Source organism: Oryx dammah, unplaced genomic scaffold, assembly GCF_014754425.2.
Source record: "Oryx dammah isolate SB20612 unplaced genomic scaffold, SCBI_Odam_1.1 HiC_scaffold_10, whole genome shotgun sequence".
Classification (NCBI taxonomy): domain Eukaryota; kingdom Metazoa; phylum Chordata; class Mammalia; order Artiodactyla; family Bovidae; genus Oryx; species Oryx dammah.
The window spans coordinates 79,775,119-79,794,712 of NW_024070194.1; the positions used below are offsets into that span (position 1 = coordinate 79,775,119).

At 42.7% G+C, this 19,594-nt stretch overlaps 1 protein-coding gene across 2 annotated transcripts in view; it reads left to right on the top strand.

Moving 5' to 3' along the window:
- Positions 1-1,303: 1,303 nt before the first annotated feature.
- Positions 1,304-19,594, top strand: part of PAK5 (p21 (RAC1) activated kinase 5) — a 415,486-nt gene continuing 397,195 nt past the window's right edge. The window contains exon 1 of one of the 2 annotated variants that reach the window (XM_040248311.1): positions 1,304-1,517. The gene's annotated coding sequence lies outside the window, so the exon portion shown is untranslated. The remainder of the gene's footprint in view (positions 1,518-19,594) is intronic. The other variant, XM_040248309.1, reaches the window with a different exon arrangement.

Consider the following 19,594-nt stretch of genomic DNA (forward strand, 5'->3'; position numbering starts at 1 on the left):
CCCTCCTGCTTGAACCTCCCTTCCACCTCCCACCCCATCCCACTCCCTAGGCTGTCACAGAGCTCGCGACTGAGCTCCTGGTATTGCAGCAACTTCTCACTAGCTATCCAGTCTACATGTGGCAATATATATGTTTCAGTGCTACTTTCTCAGTTTGTTCCACCCTCTCTTCCCTGCTCTATCCACAGGCACTGAATATTTTTGACAATGCTGGAGCCTTCAGGGATTGGAAAGGGAGTGGGCAACCCAGGGATTTAAGATGAACTACAAGATATCTTTGCAAGCTTCAACCCAAACATCACTCAACTGAAAGCCCTGTCATCTTTTGGTACATAAACACCCTATTCTTACCATGGTCTGTCAGTCTTCTTAACTGGCAATCCCAGCCTTACCATTCGATGCCCAATAAATTGACATTTTGATGTCCAGTCTAAGTTTTTGTCCCAGATCAGGAAAGGTTGGGAACAGCCAAGACAGGTCAGGTGGTTCAGACTTGAGTAGAGGCTCAACTGGCAACGAGTGTGCTACCCAACTAGCAAAGAGAGCATGAAAAGGTCCAGCTTTCCCTAAGGCTCAAATTCTAAGTCAGAAAGTAGCCAGTTTGTGTGAGTGCTCAGAGTTCATTGCTACTGAGATTCCTTCCAGGGTTGGGCACAACATCCCGAGGGCATCTTCACCTGTTAGACGCCAAGCCGTCTGTGGGTCGGAGCGGCTTCTGTGGGAGCCAGAGAACGTTTCTAGGCTGGCTGCTTTCAGGAGGGCCACCTAAAGGTCACAGGAGAGGGATTCTCTAGATCTCGGCTGCTCGACGTGGTCGGAGGAACAGTGACATCAGCATCCCCTGGGGGCTTGTTCAGCTTGTAGATCTCAGACTCCAGTCCAGAGCAAGCGACTCCGAATCTTCATGTTCATCCCTAGGCACCTTGAAGTTGAAGCAGCAAGGTTCCAGGTGGTAGCACCAAGACTAGCTGAAGGACCTTTCTCTCGGCCCCGCCCTCTCGCCCTTTGCTCTCCCCTTAAGCTCTGCACAAAATTTCTGCACAGTGTGTATGAGGAGGGGGCGTGCAGGAGCTGCCCGTGGAGGGCAGAGAGAAAGTGAGATCAGATCAGCGAGAAGGGCTTTCTCCAGCTCAGATCCCACGGCGTGAGACACTCCCCCCCGCCCCCCGCCACCCCCCCCCCCCCCGCCCCCCGCCCCCCGCAGCTGCTACTGCCAGCCTCCCTCCGGCAGCCACGAAAACCCGGAGCAGCTGCGCGCTCCTGGAAAGTCCTCCCAGGGCGAAGCCGGGCAGCTGGGCATGCTCAGTAGCTGGGGGAGGCCTGGGTGGAGAGTGGGAAGCTGTGGCTCAGCCTCCGGCCCCTCCCGCCGGCCCCCGCCCCCTTTGCCCCTACCCAGCCCGTAGTAGTTGCCCGGCGTGCGCCCGGGGAGACCGGGAACATGGCGCTCCGAGCGATGTAGCCGCGGAGGAGGAGAAGGGGACGAGTCTCCGCCGCCGTGCTGACAGCCAAGCCACCAGGTAGGCAGGCGCGCCCGGCGGGGCTGCCCGGGTGGGTACGGGCGCCGGGAGGGGCGCTTGCGGGGATGCGCACGGCGGGGACCCCGGCACCTGGCTTTGCCGGGCGAGGATGCGAAGCGGACATCTGTGACAGCGCGCGATTGTGCATCTGTTAGGAGATGCCAAAGGCTGGGGACCGACTGGCTGAAGGGGATGGATTCGGGAACCGCCCCCCGCCCCCCACGCCCATGCACTGCCATCCAGCCTGGGCTCTCTGCGGGTCAAATAAAGGGTAGTTCTTTTCTGCTGAGCAGGAGGGTATGGGGGAGATACCAGGATACCAGTCCTGGGAATGAGCTGGTCCCCCGGACCGCGGGCAAACCCAGCACCGGCTCTTTGTGTATACAGCCCCGCACGCCGGGGGTGCCGCGGTGCCTGCTTCTCTGAGGAGTGTTGGACATATTGCCAGGGAAGGATTCCCGTTTGGTTTTTGTCTCTTGACAGGTGTAGATTGGAGAATGCAATAGCTCAGGCTTTATGGGACTGTTTTCCTTTGTTACTTGCCTTGGTGTGTGTGTGTGTGTGTATGTGCGTGCGCGCTCGCGTGGTGGGTTGTAATGGAGAGAACTTCTGCTCGTGGGCACGGGTGTGGACAGAGCGTGGAAGAGAATCTCGGTTCCAAACTCTCATCAAAATTGCCTGCGATGTTAACCTCCTGGAGGATAAACTTGAAAAGTCCAGAGATTATCAGTGCCCAGGTTGAAGGAGAAGCATGTTGGCCTCTCTTGAACCTGTGTGAGCATATCGCGAGCTTTAAACCTGGGACGCAAGGTAATTCCACATTAGATGTCAATTAAGGGAATTTGAAGCATTGGGATGTTATCTATAGTGGTCTTTTTTTCTTCTTCTTCTTTTTAAGGCCAAATTAATAGAGAAAAAGAAAAGTTGGCACAAAGCCAGAGGACAGTGTCGTCGTTAATAGTTAATGACAGCTTTAGAAGGATAAATGTACTTTTGGGGAAATCAGAAAACTGGATGTTCCAGAGGGTTCCACCAAAAAATAGATATAGGGTCTTAGGTAACTCTCAAAACCTCTCAGAGCATCCTTTTCCTTTCTAGGGTTTGGTGGCAGGTAAATAACTGTCTTACTTGAGTCCAGATGAACCACACCACTTTTTAGAAGTCCCTCCTACACTAGAATTCTATGAAATTGAAACTGCATAATAACAGCTTTGCACCTTACATTTGTATGTCTGATTTATTCAGACATACAACTCACTGAGTTAAGGAGGAAAGGTAAATTTAGAATGTGCTTTTATTTTTTGATTTGTAAAGGATGGACATCTGTGACTATGAAGTTTAGACACACTTCCCTCCGTGCTTACAGTACTTATTTTTATCGTCTCTTTAGGTGGCAAGAATGAGTCAGTATCATCAAAATGAAATGGGAGAAACTTGAGAAAAATGCATTTAATTAAATTAAAACCATAAATGTCCAATCTGGTGATAATGCCTTGACTTCAAATTCATATGTGCAAAGCAGAAGCACTGCTGATGGGAGCAGTAGAAAGTGAAGTTCACTGATAGCACTGGGGTTATATTGTTGTGCTTCTCTGTGAATGGGGAGAGTTGAATTGTACTAGATCCCTAAATTTGTTAATAAATGTGTGAGAGAACTGCAGACGTTGAAAACACTTTGTGCCTCTCCTCTGTCATTTTGCTAAAATGTTGCAGGTGTGAGAGCCAAGTGTTCTGGGATCTCATCTTGGTGGTGAGACAGTTGAGTTTGAGCTCTGACTCTTCCCTATTTAGCTTTGTGATCTTGAGCAAGCTATTTAACTTTCCCAAGCCTCACTTTCCTCAACTGTAAAACAAGCCTAGAGGTAAGACTTATCCTAAATTGGGTAGAGATATGGTTTACTTATAAACCACAACCAGTGGTGGTGATCATTATCAGAGGAACGAAAACAGATGTTTATTTAACATATACTATATGCCCTGTATTAAGCTAAATAAGTTCAAATGTGTGATCTCATTGAATCTTCCCGACTAGAGCCTGTCAGTCATGAAGAGTCAGACGCGACTCAGTGACTAAACAACAAACAGATGGCTTAAAATGGCAGAAATGTATTCTTTCACAGTTCTGGAGATTAGAAATTCAAAATCAAGGTTTAGTCAAAGCCCTTCTTTCTTGGAAGCCTCAAGAGGAGGATCCTTTCTGGCTTCTCCCAGTTTCTGGTAGACCCAGGTATTCCTTGTTTTGGGACAGCATAACTAATTTCTGCCTTCATCTTCACATTGTGGAGTTTCCCCATTTATAAATATGGACACCATTCATATTGGATTTAGGACCCATCCTAATTCATTGTGACCTCAACTTAACTTGATTACGTCTGCAAAGATCCTGTTTTGTAATCAGGTCACGTTTTTAGGTTCTGGTTGGACATGAATTTGGGGGGAACTCTATTCAGCCTTGTATAACCTATGATAGGTATTTAAGGACAGTATTAGTATGTCAGTATCAGTAGGAATTAAAGATAAAATAGTATGGATTTTGAAAAGACTTTAAAGCTTATTTAATCCAGGCAATATATTTGAATTTTTATATACCTAAACATGATAGAGAAAAACAGTATTCAGAGGTACCTCATTTATACAAATGTCACTTGTCTAGAAACCAAGGTAATCTAGGGTTTCAGTCTTAAACAGGCAACATAGCTGATATACCCTGGCCTAGATGGATTAGTTAATGTTTTTCTTCCTCCCTTTTTGCTTCCCCACCAACACAATGCAAACAGACAGTAGAAAACCATATTAAACAACAAAAATAACAGTCACAAAAATACACCAGTCTTAACACCTTTCTAATCTTTCTTATCCTGGTAAATGGCACCACTGTCCAGGGAGCTGCTAGAAACTCAAAAGTCATCTCTGATGCCTCTGTTCCCTTTGTCCTCCAAACCAAAAACTATCACCAATTTTTTGCAAGTTCTGTCTTCTATATCTATCTATAAACTCTTGATAAATTCTTATTTCCATCCTCATTGTTTACATTGTGTTGGTGGGGAAGCAAAAAGGGAGGAAGGCAAACTCCCGGTTCCCAGCTTGGGCCCGCCCATCCTTCATCCAGAACAGGTAGAATCATGTCAGTCCCCTGCAGAAGATTCATTATGTACCTGGGACAGTTTCCAGAGATTCTTGCTTGTCTCCTCCTGGGCACCTCTTCCTCTTACCGCTGTCATATGGATCTGTTTCTTGAACATCCCCCATGCTTTGCCCATTCAAGCTGTACTCACTTGGGTCTCCTTGATCTCTTTTCCTCATGAACCCAAATCTCTCATCGCCTTTCTCCTTTTCTTCTATGGCACTGAAAATTTGCAGTTTCCTATTTATTTGTTTGGCTATTCATTTAATTTCTGTAAACTCTGTGATGGGCATTTGTTTTGTGTCTTTCATGTAGAAGATGGTTCATAAATGGTCAATGAGTGAAGGAATGAATACTCTTCCTCATAGCATTTTTCTGTGCCAACTTAAAGACATGATATTTTAGAAACTATTTTCTTTACTACCTATATAAAAAGAGCAATTTGGAACTCATTCTGACTTTGAGAGGAGTACTCTTGTCTTTAACAAATGCATTTTGAAGAACTGATTTCAAGTGAGCAGTTAAGAATGAAGTCAACATATTTTTTGGCAACTGAGACTTTTGTAAAAATGTCAGTCAACAAATATTCAAATATTTCAACAAAATATTCATTGGACATTAATATTTTCCATGCTTGGAGAAGGAAATGGCAACGCACTCCAGTACTCTTGCCTGGAAAATTCCATGGACCGAGGAGCCTGGTAGGCTACAGTCCATGGGGTCGCAAAGAGTTGGACACGACTGAGCGACTTCACTCACTTATGCTTGGCCCTAGGAAGATAGTGGTGAACTAGACTTTTAGCCTTCTAGAGATTAACAATAAATAATCCTAATAGGTAATGATAATATTATTTATTGAGCTTTTGTTATGTGCTAGGTTCCCTTCCTAGGGGCTTCCCTGCTGGCTCAGCTGGTAAAGAATCTTCCTGGAATGCAGGAGACCTGGGTTCAATTCCTCAGTTTGGAAGACCCGCTGGAGGAGGAAATGGCAACCCACGCCAGTATTCTTACCTGGGAAATCCCATGGATAGAGGAGTCTGGTGGGCTACAGTCCATGGGGTCACAAATAGTTGGACACGACTGAGTGATTAACACTTTCCCTTTTCAAGTTCTCTTCCTTCCTTACTCTTACTTATTACTACAGATGGCTCTCCAATCTTTCCCAATAATACAGAATCCAGATTAGATGCATGACAAATACTTGATGAATTAATAATTAAATACTATTATCCTGTTCTTTCAAAATAGGGAACTTAGGTTTATTTGAGGAAAACAGAATCCGCTCATATACAGAAGTGCATGCAATTGCTTTCTGAAAATATCTAGGTTTGGACCCTGTTCTACTTTAAAAATTATCCTACCTATTGTCTCTGGGGTTAAAATAAGAGACAAATTGCTGTCTATGTGAGGATAGGTTCCTGGTATATTTCTTTGTCTTCCACAGTTGTCAAAATTCTTAATCACCAGCTGAATTGTTTAATCTGTCCTGTTTAATCCAAGTGAGAAGTGACTTAATATCTTTCATTTAGAGGACTTTTTGGTAGTTTTGCATAGCGAGACTGAGTACCCGAGGGAGATGGAGGTGGTCCAATATGGGAACACATGTTATATTTTGCATTTCTAGTTTGGCCTCAATTTTATGTTATTTTAGTGGTTGCAAAAAGGTAATTTTTTAAAATAAATGAAAGTATCATTTAATGCATATGCTTAAGTATTACTTTTTATCTAAGCAAGAAAGAAGTCAGACATTGTATCTTAATTTTGTTTAAAAGTGATGGATACACAGTTGACTCAACTGAAACCTAAGCAACCAATAAGAGGGTTCAGTAAAGTGGTTGGTTTATAATATACATGTTCAGAAATCAAGGATTATCTCAAATGCTAATATTTACCAACAAAGAAAAATACAATAGAAAATGATTCTGTTTATGAATCCATTCAAATATATATTATCTAAGAAAATTGGAAATGTATATAAAATACCAATACTTGGAGGGAATAACTATCTAAGGATTTATGTAGGAAAGCTATAAAGTTTTACTTAGACACATAAAATCAGAAACAAATGAAAACTTGCCTTAGTCTTAGAAAGATATTTGATATGGTTATTTTTCCATGAACAATTATATAGTTTTATTGTATTGAGATTTGGAAAAACTTGTCAAAATGATTCTAATATTCACTTGGAAGAATAACTGTATGACAATAGTCAAGAAAAATTTGCAGAGGAATTTATATGGAGGTTGGAGTGGGTTGCCCTTCCAGAAACAAAAATAAATACAGTCATTGAACTACAATCATTATAGCAGAGTAGTACTGGTGTAAAAATCAATAGTTAGCTCAATGGAATAGAATAGATTGCAAAGAGACTCAGGTAGTTTTTGGAAACAGAACTGCGATGGAGAAAGCATTTTGAAACAGGAATATTTGACCAAAGAATCAAGCAAATGGGCTTAGTATACAGAAAACATTCAACTAAGAACCTCTGTTTACATGACTCACTAAACTAAATTCCAAATTGGAAAGTTCATTTGCCAGATGAGAAAGTCAGAAGAAAATATTTAATAATTTTAGGGAAATGACTTTTTAATATAGAATTAATGGAAAGAATCACAAGCAAAATATAGATTTGAATATATTTTAAACATTTGCATGCAAAAAAATACAGTGTAAAGCAAAAAGTAATTATGGAGAAAAACATGGACACCAAGCATAACAGAACAGTTAATGTAATAATCACATTGAGGAGCTCTTAGATATCAGTAAGTGGAAAATAACACGCCAACAAAATTGTCCACATACCTGAATAATTCAAAAGGAAGTAAAAGGCTAACATACATATTTAATATTCTTACTATTAATCACAGAAATGGAAATTAAAACAAAAGTTATATGCTATGTTTCATGGATTAAACCAGCAAAATCTATATATGTCTATATAGATAAAAAAATACTCAGTACTGGCAAGGATGCAGAGAGAAGGACATTTGCATTACTACTGGCGGAAAAATTGTACAATAATTAGTGTTTGCTAAAGAAGTAGATGCAGACAAAAACTTACATTGAGGATTGTTACAACATTCTGAAATAATAAAAAAATGAAAATCTATATAAAAATTGGAGGTGGGTTAAAGCTATTTTAAAGTTTCCCTTTACGTAGAAGAAAGAAAGAGCAGCCTCCAAGTGGCAGGATTTCACTGATTAACAAAAAGTGCCCCCAAATGTGGGAGACACCATAGGGTAACCTACTTTGCAAAGTATTAATATTTTAAACCATGTTAAGAAAATAAAAGCCAGAAAGTGGTCATCAACTGTCTCATCACTGCATTAAAAGTAAAGCTCTTTTAATTTTTCCCACCATGCCAAAATAAATAAATAAACAAACCTCAGAAAAACAAGAGGAACAAAATCTAGTAAGGTTTTAAAAGAATAAATTTAGTCATGTGAAAACCAAAATAAAATAAAGTCCCCCAAATGATAGACAATGACATGTATTAAAAGGAGTCATTTCAAAGATTATGTAATAACACAGAACAGCTTTCACAACAGTTTTAACTAGAAATAACCAAATGTACTGCTGAATTACAATGATATGTATTTCAGGAATATCACATATAGATGTATGAAAACTGGAACAAAAACAAAATTAGGCAGTGTTTGGACAGTAAAAATATGTATGGCTTATATTTTTCATACCTCCTTGAATTTTTCAAAATAGAAGAAGTGTACAAAAAATATCTTCGTGACTAAGATAATCACGATGGTGTGATCACTCACCTAGAGCCAGACATCCTGGAATGTGAAGTCAAGTGGGCCTTAGAAAGCATCACTATGAACAAAGCTAGTGGAGGTGATGGAATTCCAGTTGAGCTATTTCAAATGCTGGAAGATGATGCTGTGAAAGTGCAGCACTCAATATGCCAGCAAATTTGGAAAACTCAGCAGTGGCCTCAGGACTGGAAAAGGTCAGTTTTCATTCCAATCCCAAAGAAGGCTCAAAACCGCACAATTGCACTCATCTCACATGCTAGTAAAGTAATGCTCAAAATTCTCCAATCCAGGCTTTGGCAATATGTGAACTGTGAACTTCCAGATGTTCAAGCTGGTTTTAGAAAAGGCAGAGGAACCAGAGATCAAATTGCCAACATGCTCTGGATCATGGAAAAATGAAGAGTTCCAGAAAAACATCTATTTCTGCTTTATTGACTATGCCCAAGACTTTGACTGTTTGGTCACAGTTCAGTTCAGTTCAGTCACTCAGTCGTGTCCGACTCTTTGCAACCCCATGAATCGCAACACACCAGGCCTCCCTGTCCGTCACCATCTCCCGGAGTTCACTCAGACTCACGTCCATCAAGTCCGTGATGCCATCCAGCCATCTCATCCTCTGTCATCCCCTTCTCCTCCTGCCCCCAATCCCTCCCAGCATCAGTCTTTTCCAATGAGTCAGCTCTTCGCATGAGGTGTCCAAAGTACTGGAGCTTCAGCTTTAGCATCATTCCTTCCAAAGAAATCCCAGGGTTGATCTCCTTCAGAATGGACTGGTTGGATCTCCTTGCAGTCCAAGGGACTCTCAAGAGTCTTCTCCAACACCACAGTTCAAAAGCATCAATTCTTTGGCGCTCAGCCTTCTTCACAGTCCAACTCTCACATCCACACATGACCACAGGAAAAACCATAGCCTTGACTAGACGGACTTGAGTCAGCAAAGTAATGTCTCTGCTTTTCAATATACTGTCTAGGTTGGTCATAACTTTTCTTCCAAGGAGTAAGCGTCTTTTAATTTCATGGCTGCAGTCACCATCTGCAGTGATTTTGGAGCCCAAAAAATAAAGTCTGACACTGTTTCTACTGTTTCCCCATCTTCCCCATCTATTTCCCATGAAGTGATGGGACCAGATGCCATGATCTTCGTTTTCTGAATGTTGAGCTTTAAGCCAACTTTTTCACTCTCCTCTTTCACTTTCATCAAGAGGCTTTTTGACTCTTCTTCACTTTCTGCCATAAGGGTGGTGTCATCTGCATATCTGAAGTTATTGATATTTCTCCCAGGAATCTTGATTCCAGCTTGTGTTTCTTCCAGTCCAGCTTTTCTCAAGATGTATTCTGCATATAAGTTAAATAAACAGGGTGACAATATACAGCCTTGACATACTCCTTTTCCTATTTGGAACCAGTCTTTTGTTCCATGTCTGGTTCTAACTGTTGCTTCCTGACCTGCATACAGATTTCTCAAGAGGCAGGTTAGGTGGTCTGGTATTCCCATCTCTCTCAGAATTTTCCACAGTTTATTGTGATCCACACAGTCAAAGGCTTTGGCATAGTCAATAAAGCAGAAATAGATGTTTTTCTGGAACTCTTGCTTTTTCGATGATCCAGCGGATGTTGGCAATTTGATCTCTGGTTCCTCTGCCTTTTGTAAAACCAGCTTGAACGTCAGGGAGTTCACGGTTCATGTATTGCTGAAGCCTGGCTTGGAGAATTTTAAGCATTACTTTACTAGCATGTGAGATGAGTGCAATGGTGTGGTAATTTGAGCATTCTTTTGCATTGCCTTTCTTAATAAACTGTGGAAAATTCTGAGAGAGATGGGAATACCAGACCACCTGACCTGCCTCTTGAAAAACCTATATGCAGGTCAGGAAGCAACAGTTAGAACTGGACATGGAACAACAGACTGGTTCCAAATTGGGAAAGGAGTACGTCAAGGCTGTATATTGTCACCCTGCTTATTTAACTTCTATGCAGAGTATATCATGAGAAATGCTGGGCTGGAAGAAGCACAACCTGGAATCAAGATTGCCAGGAAAAATATCAATAACCTCAGATACGCAGATGACACCACCCTTATGGCAGAAAGTGAAGAGGACCTAAAAAGCCTCTTGATGAAAGTGAAAGAGGAGAGTGAAAAAGTTGGCTTAAAGCTCACCATTCAGAAAACGAAGATCACGGCATCTGGTCCCATCATGTCATGGGAAATAGATAGGGAAACAGTGGAAACAGTGTCAGACTTTATTTTAGGGGGCTCCAAAATCACTGCAGATGTTGATTGCAGCCATCAAATTAAGACGCTTACTCCTTGGAAGGAAAGTTATGATCAACCTAGATAGTATATTCAAAAGCAAACATTACTTTGCCAACAAAGGTCCCAGTGGTCATGTATGGATGTGATAGTTGGACTGTGAAGAAAGCTGAGCACTGAAGAACTGATGCTTTTGAACTGTCGTGTTGGGAGAGACTCTTGAGAGTCCCTTGGATGGGAAGGACATCCAACCAGTCCATTTTAAAGGAGATCAGTCCTGGGTGTTCTTTGGAAGGACTGATGCTAAAGCTGAAACTCCAATACTTTGGCCTCCTCATGTGAAGAGTTGACTCATTGGAAAAGACTCTGATGCTGGGAGGGATTGGGGGCAAGTGAGAAGGGGACGACAGAGGATGAGATGGCTGTATGGTGTCACTGACTCGACGGACAAGAGTTTGGGTGAACTCCAGGAGTTGGTGATGGACAGGGAGGCCTGTCGTGCTGCAATTCATGGGGTCGCAAGGAGTCAGACACGACTGATCGATTGAACTGAACTGAATGTTGTTTTATGAGTTAGAAAAGAGAATCACGGTTTTACAAATATGGTGATGATACATATTTAGGTTATAGTGACTCAGTATGTGCACTTAGGATTAACTCTTATGTCAGGGGCTCTGCCAAGTGTATTGGCAATGACTCTTAGTTCGCATGCAAATGAAAGAAACTCTAGTAAAGAAAGAATTTACTAGAAGGCTCTCAGATAACTAAAAGAATTGCCAGGAGTGGGAGTGTCCTCTCAAAACAACCACCATCACCTCCAAAAAACAGGCTTGCAAGCAAATCAGAACCTAGCCACTTTAGAGTCTAGATATCATGGACTAGAGAAACAGGCCCATGCATGAGGGGTTTGCCTGGGCTGGGCCCCAGTCCACTGTTTTTTGTGCTTAGGGCTAGGCCCCACTCCCCAGGCTGCAATTCACTTGGCATCACAGAGGGGAAGACACCTTGACTGGCAGTCCCATGGTCCTCTTTCTGCTGAGAGAACCAAAAAAGATGGGATGGGAGGTCAATGACCCATACCAAACCAAGCAGAAAGAATAAAAATGCCCATTAGCCCAGGACCTGGAGGCCAACAGGGTTGAATTTCAGGCCTCCACCCCTCCTCTGCAGAGGGTACAGCTGCTGAGATGGAGATTCACAAGGAGCCCAAGGTTTATGGTACTGCATGCATGTGGTACCACACATAAGAGATGCAGTTTTCTCCTGGAGTCGGCAGGACATGTCCTGAAGAAGCTGGCGTTTCAGATTTGATCTTCATATATGGGTTGGGTTTTGTTTTTGTGAAATATTTATTTATTTGGCTGCTCACGGTCTCAGTTGCGGCTGGCGGGATCTTTAGTTGTGGCCTGGGAACTCTTAGTTGCAGAATGTGGGGTCTAGTTCCCTGACCAGAGATCGAACCTAGGCTCCCTGCACTGGGAGCTGAGTCTTAGCCACTGGACCACCAGGGAAACCCCTGCACAGGTATTTTGAAGGGAAGATACTATTCTCAAGTGAAACCAGAGCCAGTGAAAGGATGCTCCAAAGAAAACAGTTTAGCAGAAACAAGAGGTATAGTTTGGAAACAGATGGAACACCAGCACAAGTCTAGGCTTCTTTTTACCTTGAATTACCTAAACTCTGAGCAAGTCTTTTAGTTGTTTGAGTTTCAATCAGTCAGTTCAGTCACTCAGTCGTGTCCGACTCTTTGCAGTCCCATGGACTGCAGCATACCAGGCCTCCCTGTCCATCACCAACTCCCGGAGCTTGCTCAAACTCATGTCCATTGAGTCAGTGATGACATTCAACCATCCGTTTATATGTTTGAGTTTAGTCCACTATGAATGATGGGTTCTGAGGTCAAATAACTTTTGTTGCGTGCATGTGAACTAAGTCACTTCAGTTGTGTCCAACTCTTTGTGACCCTGTGGACTGTTGCCTGCCAGGCTCCTTAGTCCATGGGATTCTCCAAGCAAGAATACTGAAGTGGGTTGCCATGCCCGCCTCCAGGGGATCTTCCTGACCCAGGGATCGAACCTGTATCTCCTGTGTCTCCTGCATTGCAGGCAAATTCTTTACTGCTGAGCCACCAGGGAGCCCCCTAACTTTTGGTGAAAGAAAGTGAAAGTGAAGTTGCTCAGTCATGTGTCTAACTCTTTGCTATCCCATGGACTGTAGCCTACTAGGCTCCGTCCATGGGATTTTCCAGGCAAGAGTACCAGAGTAGGGTGCCATTTCCTTCTCCAGGGGATCTTCCTGACCCAGGGATTGAACCTAGGCCTCCCAAATTGTAGGCAGATGCTTTACCCTCTGAACCACCAGGGAAGCAACTTTTGGTATGTAATACTAAAAAATCACCCATAAATCAATCTATGTTCTTCTTACAGTTCTTATCATACATAGGATATGGCTGTGGTTGTCCAGGTAATTTAATGCCCAGGTTCATGTTGCCTTTATAGCTTTTTATAACCTTTTTCCTGAGGAGAGAAACACTTGCAAATAGGATGCAAAAAAAAAAAAAAAAGGTAATTATTCTTTAATTGCACTAAAAACAGGAAATCTTAAATTACCAAGGGATCCCCTGGATACTGTATAGTAGAGTTTACCTGCTGTGTTCTCCCACCTCTTGGCACCTGTGCAGCCAAGCCCCCTGCACTCAGAGCCCACCTTGGCCCCCACTGGACCTTGCTTTGCATTCCTGGGACCTCAGACTTCCCCTCTTAGGAGGCTCTGGGGCCCAAGACAGGCCAAGGAAGGATTGTTTATTACTGAGAGGTGGGATGGAGCTCGTAGTCCACATACAGAACCTGAAGCCTGGGGCAGAAGGAGCGAGGCGATGGGACAAGAGACTGGGACCCCTTACTTAGCCGCACTCTGGGATCCCAGGCTTCTGAGTTGAAGCCTGAGTTTCTATATTATTTCTAAGGCATATTTGTCTGACTAGGCTTATAGAACCTACCTAACAATTTTTAGCTTGGTTTATCATATTTAAGGCCTAGTGTGCTGCAGTTCATGGGGTCGCAGAGAGTCACACATGACTGGGTGACTGAACAACAATGACATCATATTTGAATATTTAGATGTATAGTCACTGAGACTCCTGGTGCTGTCGCCCAGTGTTAGGATTGCACCTGCTCAGGTAACTGTTTTAGAAAGGCCACACTGAGTTATGCACACATATACACATACACACAACTTGCTGCTCATGTAGTAGCAATGTAAATTATAAGAAAAGTAGCTTGCACTCCTGTGGTTGTACTTAACATGTTGAAGAAGATATGTTAAACCCTCATCCCAGTATTTTACCTGTGAATCTTAATCATCATGAAAGCTCTATAAAGTAGGCTACTCAAGGCAAACAGTCATGCAGAGGAGTCAAACCCTTCCTCATCTGGGTCCAGTGTCCACATAGACTGTTGCATCCAGCAAGCAACTCAGTGGATTAAAAGTTTTGTTTGGCATCCTTGAACCTTCAGTAATTCAAGAGTCACTGGATTAATCACCCCACTTTGACTCTTAAATGCATTTGACTCTGCAATGACTCTGCATTTCGGTTCATGCAGGTTTCCTTAGGAAAACGGCAAGAAATGCCACTCATTGCCTTGCTTTCTTCAGTATTATGATTAAGGGAATGATCAAAACGAGGAATCAATATTTGGTTGTGTGTATGAAAAAACAAATTTAATTTACAGTTTAAAACAGATGTCAGCCCTGGAATTCTTTCAGTCTTCAAGGAAGTTGCCATTTGTGTCCTTGTTGATGAAGATGAATGGGCAGAGAAGAGTCCCTTTGTCTTTCATGTAGAGCACAGTTGATATCCCCAAGCTTCTGTTGCACCCCCTTCCAACTGGACTGAGATGGCTTTTCCCAACATTATTGGTTCCATCACTCTTTTAATCAATTACAGATGGGGGAGGGTGGGGGCAAGCTCAGGTGTTCACACCTTCAGCAGCAAGTAGAAGATCTGCGATTTCGTCGTTCTTTGTTAGCATCAGTTCTCAATTCACATTCAAGGTTGGCATTCTATTTAAGAAACTCCTTAGCTATTTTCTAGGTGGAACTCTATCCCTTTGTATCTAAGGATGGTCCTTTGTGTCATGCGAATGGATTTCCGAGCTAATCTTTCTTAAGTGAGTTGCCTCCTTGCCTAATTTAGCTCTGCTGCAGTTACTGACCTAGGAAGAGAGCTTCCTGCAAGTGAAGTGAAGAAAACTTATACTTCATATGTTTCAAAGAAAGCATCTTCCTCTAAAGTAGGATCAGTTGCTATGTGGGTATAATTTACCTTTGAAAAACATAAACACTGATTGAGGAGGGGGTTAAAGAAGAAAGTCTTACAGAAATGGAATGTAGAACTTTCCTCCTCTGGAAAGGAAAGTGTAGTGTTCAGTACATTGTTCATTCTCCTCTAGCTTTTTGAGACATGAAAACAAAAAAGGACTTTTCCAATAATATTGAAATAGCAGTTATTCATAACTTGAGTTAAACAGTGGTTTGTTCTGCCTGTTATGAAAGTTTTTAAGTTATTAGCTACCTCCAAGTTGGGCTTCCCTGGTGGTGTTACTAAGTCCAAGCTCCTTCTGCTTGCTGCATGATGGGCCAATGAATCCAAGAGACAAGGGCTGAGCAATGAAGGGACCAACGGCAGAGCCAGATGACAGAGAAGATGGCAGGCTAGTGCCTCTGATTAACCATCTTATTAGGGTCTGAATGCCAGGTTCTTTTGTAGATCAACATTGGGGGGCATAAGGAAGCAAAGTAAAAAGGTCATTCATCTTGCAAACATCTAGAATGTCAAGCCTCAGGTAGTGGATGTGTTAATTTCTTGCTTCCTATCATCTATAGGTGGACAGGTTCTGAACAAAGGCACTTTAGTTTAACCATCATGCAGAGAGACAGGATTCTCTGAGGCAGGCCATTCTATATGGTTATAACAAAAGCAAGTCAAAGAAACACTTCCAACATGGAGTCAGAATTGGCTTCTTCTCTGCAACAGTGGCTCAGTGGTAAAGAATCCACCTGCCAATGCAAGAGACTCAGGTTCCATCCCTGTGTTGGGAAAATCTCCTGGAGTAGGAAATGTCAACCCACTCCAGTATTCTTGCCTGGGAAATATCAGTACAGAGGAGCCTGGTGGGCTATAGTGTGTTGGACACGACTCAGTAACTAAAAACAAGCTCCAAGCTGGGTCCTGTCTTATGCTCCCGGCAAGAGTGCACTCTCCCTTCTCACAGCTAAGGAGTCCCTGAGTCTCAGCTTAACTTTCTTGAATAGCCCTTCCCTGGCCCATTGCATCTCCCTGTAGTATCTCTCAGTTAGAACTTGTACCAGCTTCCTGTCTCTGCTTTGCCATCATTGCCACTCCAAAATGAACATCTTATCATCTGGTGATCACCTTCTCACTGAAAATTTCCTACCAGCTACCCATGTGTGCATGCTCAGTTGTATCTGAGTCTTTGTGGCCACACGGGCTGTCACCCTCCAGGCTCCTCTGTGTCTAGGATTTTCCAAGCAAGAATCCTTGAGTATGATGCCATTTCCTTCCCCAGTGGATCTTCCCTACCCAGGGAGCAAACCCAAGTCTCAGGGCATCTCCTGCGTTGGCAGAGGATTCTTTACCACTGAACCACCTGGGCATCCACCTGGGAGTGTGGAGCTGTCCACGTCCTCCACATTCTTCCACAAGGTTCTGGTGTAGGTAGAGTTCCAGACGAGGCAGTGAAGAAAGGGAGACGACCTCAATGGAGGCTGCCTTTATTCAGGCAAGGAGGGGCAACAGCCGGTCTAAGGACCAGGCATATCACGTGGGGTCAGGGAGGCTTCATATTTAAGGGGAGGTTTTGTGGAAGCAATAAGGGAAGACTTAGTCAGGTGGCGCGTTTGGGTAGTCTTTAGCTGAGATGGCCGTTTGTGGATGAACAGGGGCTGGGGGTCCCAGGCTGAAGCAGTCTGCCTGGAGTATTGGGGTGGGACTTAAAGTTCAGCTTTGTCATCCCCGAAGTCAGGTGGTTCAGCAAGGGCCCTTGAGGCTGTTATTTTCTTTGTGCAGGCCTGAGGCCTTTGAGGTCTTTATCTTCTTTTCTAGGCTCGAGGACTCCTTCACTGGGAGACCTCTCAAGGCATTCATCACAGTATTTTTGAAGCTATTTTCTTCTTTGACTCCCTTTTTGTACTACACTGATAATTCCTAAGGAAGATACCTGGTTTCTTCATCTTTGAGTCCCCTAGCACCTCGCTTTATGCATCCATACTTAAGGTCTTCATTTTTAATACCGTTTGTGGATGAATGGATGTTACCTAGGCTAAAAAATGAGTCCAAATGAAGAAGAATAACACCATGATTTAAAATTCTGAAATGGAAACTAGCAATAATGTAATCTAAGTCATTTACTTTTAAAAAAATTGTATGCTAGTAATAATTTTCTTCCTTTGATAAAAGAAAGACACATGGAAGGAAAGATTAATTCTCTGTTTCTAGTTAGAGACAGATTCTAATATTGGATATGGATATAAAGTAAACATTCTATATATACTGAAAAGTAATGAAGCAAACTGTAAGCTAAGAGCCAGCTTTCCAACAATCAGTTCAGTTCAGTCAGTCAGTCATGTCCGACTCTTTGTGACCCCATGGACCGCAGCACACCAGGCTTCCCTGTCCATCACCAAATCCCGGAGTTTGCTCAAACTCATGTCCATCAAGTCGGTGATGCCATCCAACCATCTCATCCTCGGTCGTCCCCTTCTCCTCCTGCCCTCAATCTTTCCCAGCATCAGGGTCTTTTTCAGTGAGTCAGCTCTTTGCATCATGTGGCCAAAATATTGGAGTTTCAGCTTCAACATCAGTCCTTCCAATGAACACCCAGGACTGATCTCCTTTAGGATGGACTGGTTGGATCTCCTTGCAGTCCAAGGGACTCTCAAGAGTCTTCTCCAACACCACAGTCCAAAAGCATCAATTCTTCGGCGCTCGGCTTTCTTCACAGTCCAACTCTCACATCCATACATGACCACTGGAAAAACCATAGCTTTGACTAGATGGACCTTTGTTGGCAAAGTAATGTCTGTGCTTTTTAATATGCTGTCTAGATTGGTCACAGCTTTTCTTCCAAGATGCAAGCATCTTTCAGTTTCACGGTTGCAGTCACAATCTGCAGTGATTTGGGGGCTCAAGAAAATAAAGTCTGACACTGTTTCCACTGTTTCCCCATCTACTTCCCATGAAGTGATGGGATCAGATGCCATAATTTTCATTTTTTGAATGTTGAGTTTTAAGCCAGCTTTTTTACTCTTTCACTTTCATCAAGAGGCTCTTTAGTTCCTCTTCACTTTCTGCCATAAGATTGGTGTCACCTGCATATCTGAGGTTATTGATATTTCTCCTGGCAATCTTGATTCCAGCTTGTGCTTCATCCAGCCCAGTATTTCACATGATGTGCTCTGCATATAAGTTAAATAAGCAGGGTGACAATATACAGCCTTGACACATTCCTTTCCCCATTATGAACCAGTCAGTTGTTTCATGTCTGGTTCTAAATTGCTTCTTTACCTGCATATAGGTTTCTCAGGAGGCAGGACAGGTGGTCTGGTATTCCCATCTCTTTAAGAATTTTCCACAGTTTGTTTTGATCCACAGAGGCAAAGGGTTTAGTGTAGTCAATAAAGCAGAAGTAGATGATTTTCTGGAATTCTCTTGCTTTTTCTGTGATCCAGTGAATGTTGCCAATTTGACCTCTGGTTCCTCTGCCTTTTCTAAATCCAGCTTGGACATCTGGAAATTCTCAAGTCCAGCTTGGAGAATTTTGAGCATTAGTTTGCTAGTGTGTGGAATGAATGAAATTGTGCAGTAGTTTGAACATTTTTGGCTTTGCCTTTCTTTGAGATTTGAATGAAAACTGACCTTTTCCATTCCTGTGGCCATGCTGGGTTTTCCAAATTTGCTGACATGTTGAGTGCAGCACTGTAACAGCATCATTTTTTAGAATTTGAAATAGCTCAGCTGGAATTCCATCACAACCACTAGCTTTATTCATAGTGATGCTTCCTAAGGCCTACTTGACTTCACACTCCAGGATGTCTGGCTTTAGGTGAGTGATCACACCATCATGGTTGTCTGGGTCATTAAGATCTTTTTTTGTATGGTTCTTTTGTGTATTCTTGCCACCTCTTTTTAATATCTTCTGCTTCTGTTAGTTACATGCAGTTACTGTCCTTTATTGTGCCCCATAGAAAGCAGCACGCCAGGCTTCCCTGTCCTTCACTGTCTCCTGAAGTTTGCTCAAGCTCACGTCCATTAAGTCACTGATGCCATCTAACCATCTCAAGACTACATGATTTCTTTGCTAAGGAGTCAGACACAACTTAGTAACTGAACAACAATGGGAATATCAAAAGGATGTTATCATGTTTCATGACATTATCATCCGAAAAATCTAAAACATTCAGAATGCAAATATGCCCACAGAAGTAAAGTAGAAACTTATAAATAATATGCATTCTATAGAATGGCGAGAAAAATCTCAAAATCAATATTGGAATCCCCTAGGGTGACAGACCATTTCTGTCCTTTATCGAGCCCATCTTTGCATGAAATGTTCCCTTGGTATCTCTAATTTTCTTGAAGAGACATTCAGAAAATGAAGATCATGGCATCCGGTCCCATCACTTCCTGGCAAATAGATGGGGAAACAGTGGAAGCAGTGTCAGACTTTATTTTGGGGGGCTCCAAAATCACTGCAGATGGTGACTGCAGCCATGAGATTAAAAGACGCTTACTCCTTGGAAGAAAAGTTATGACCAACCTAGATAGTATATTGAAAAGCAGAGACATTAATTTGCCGACTCAGGTCCATCTAGTCAAGGCTATGGTTTTTCCTGTGCTCATGTATGGATGTG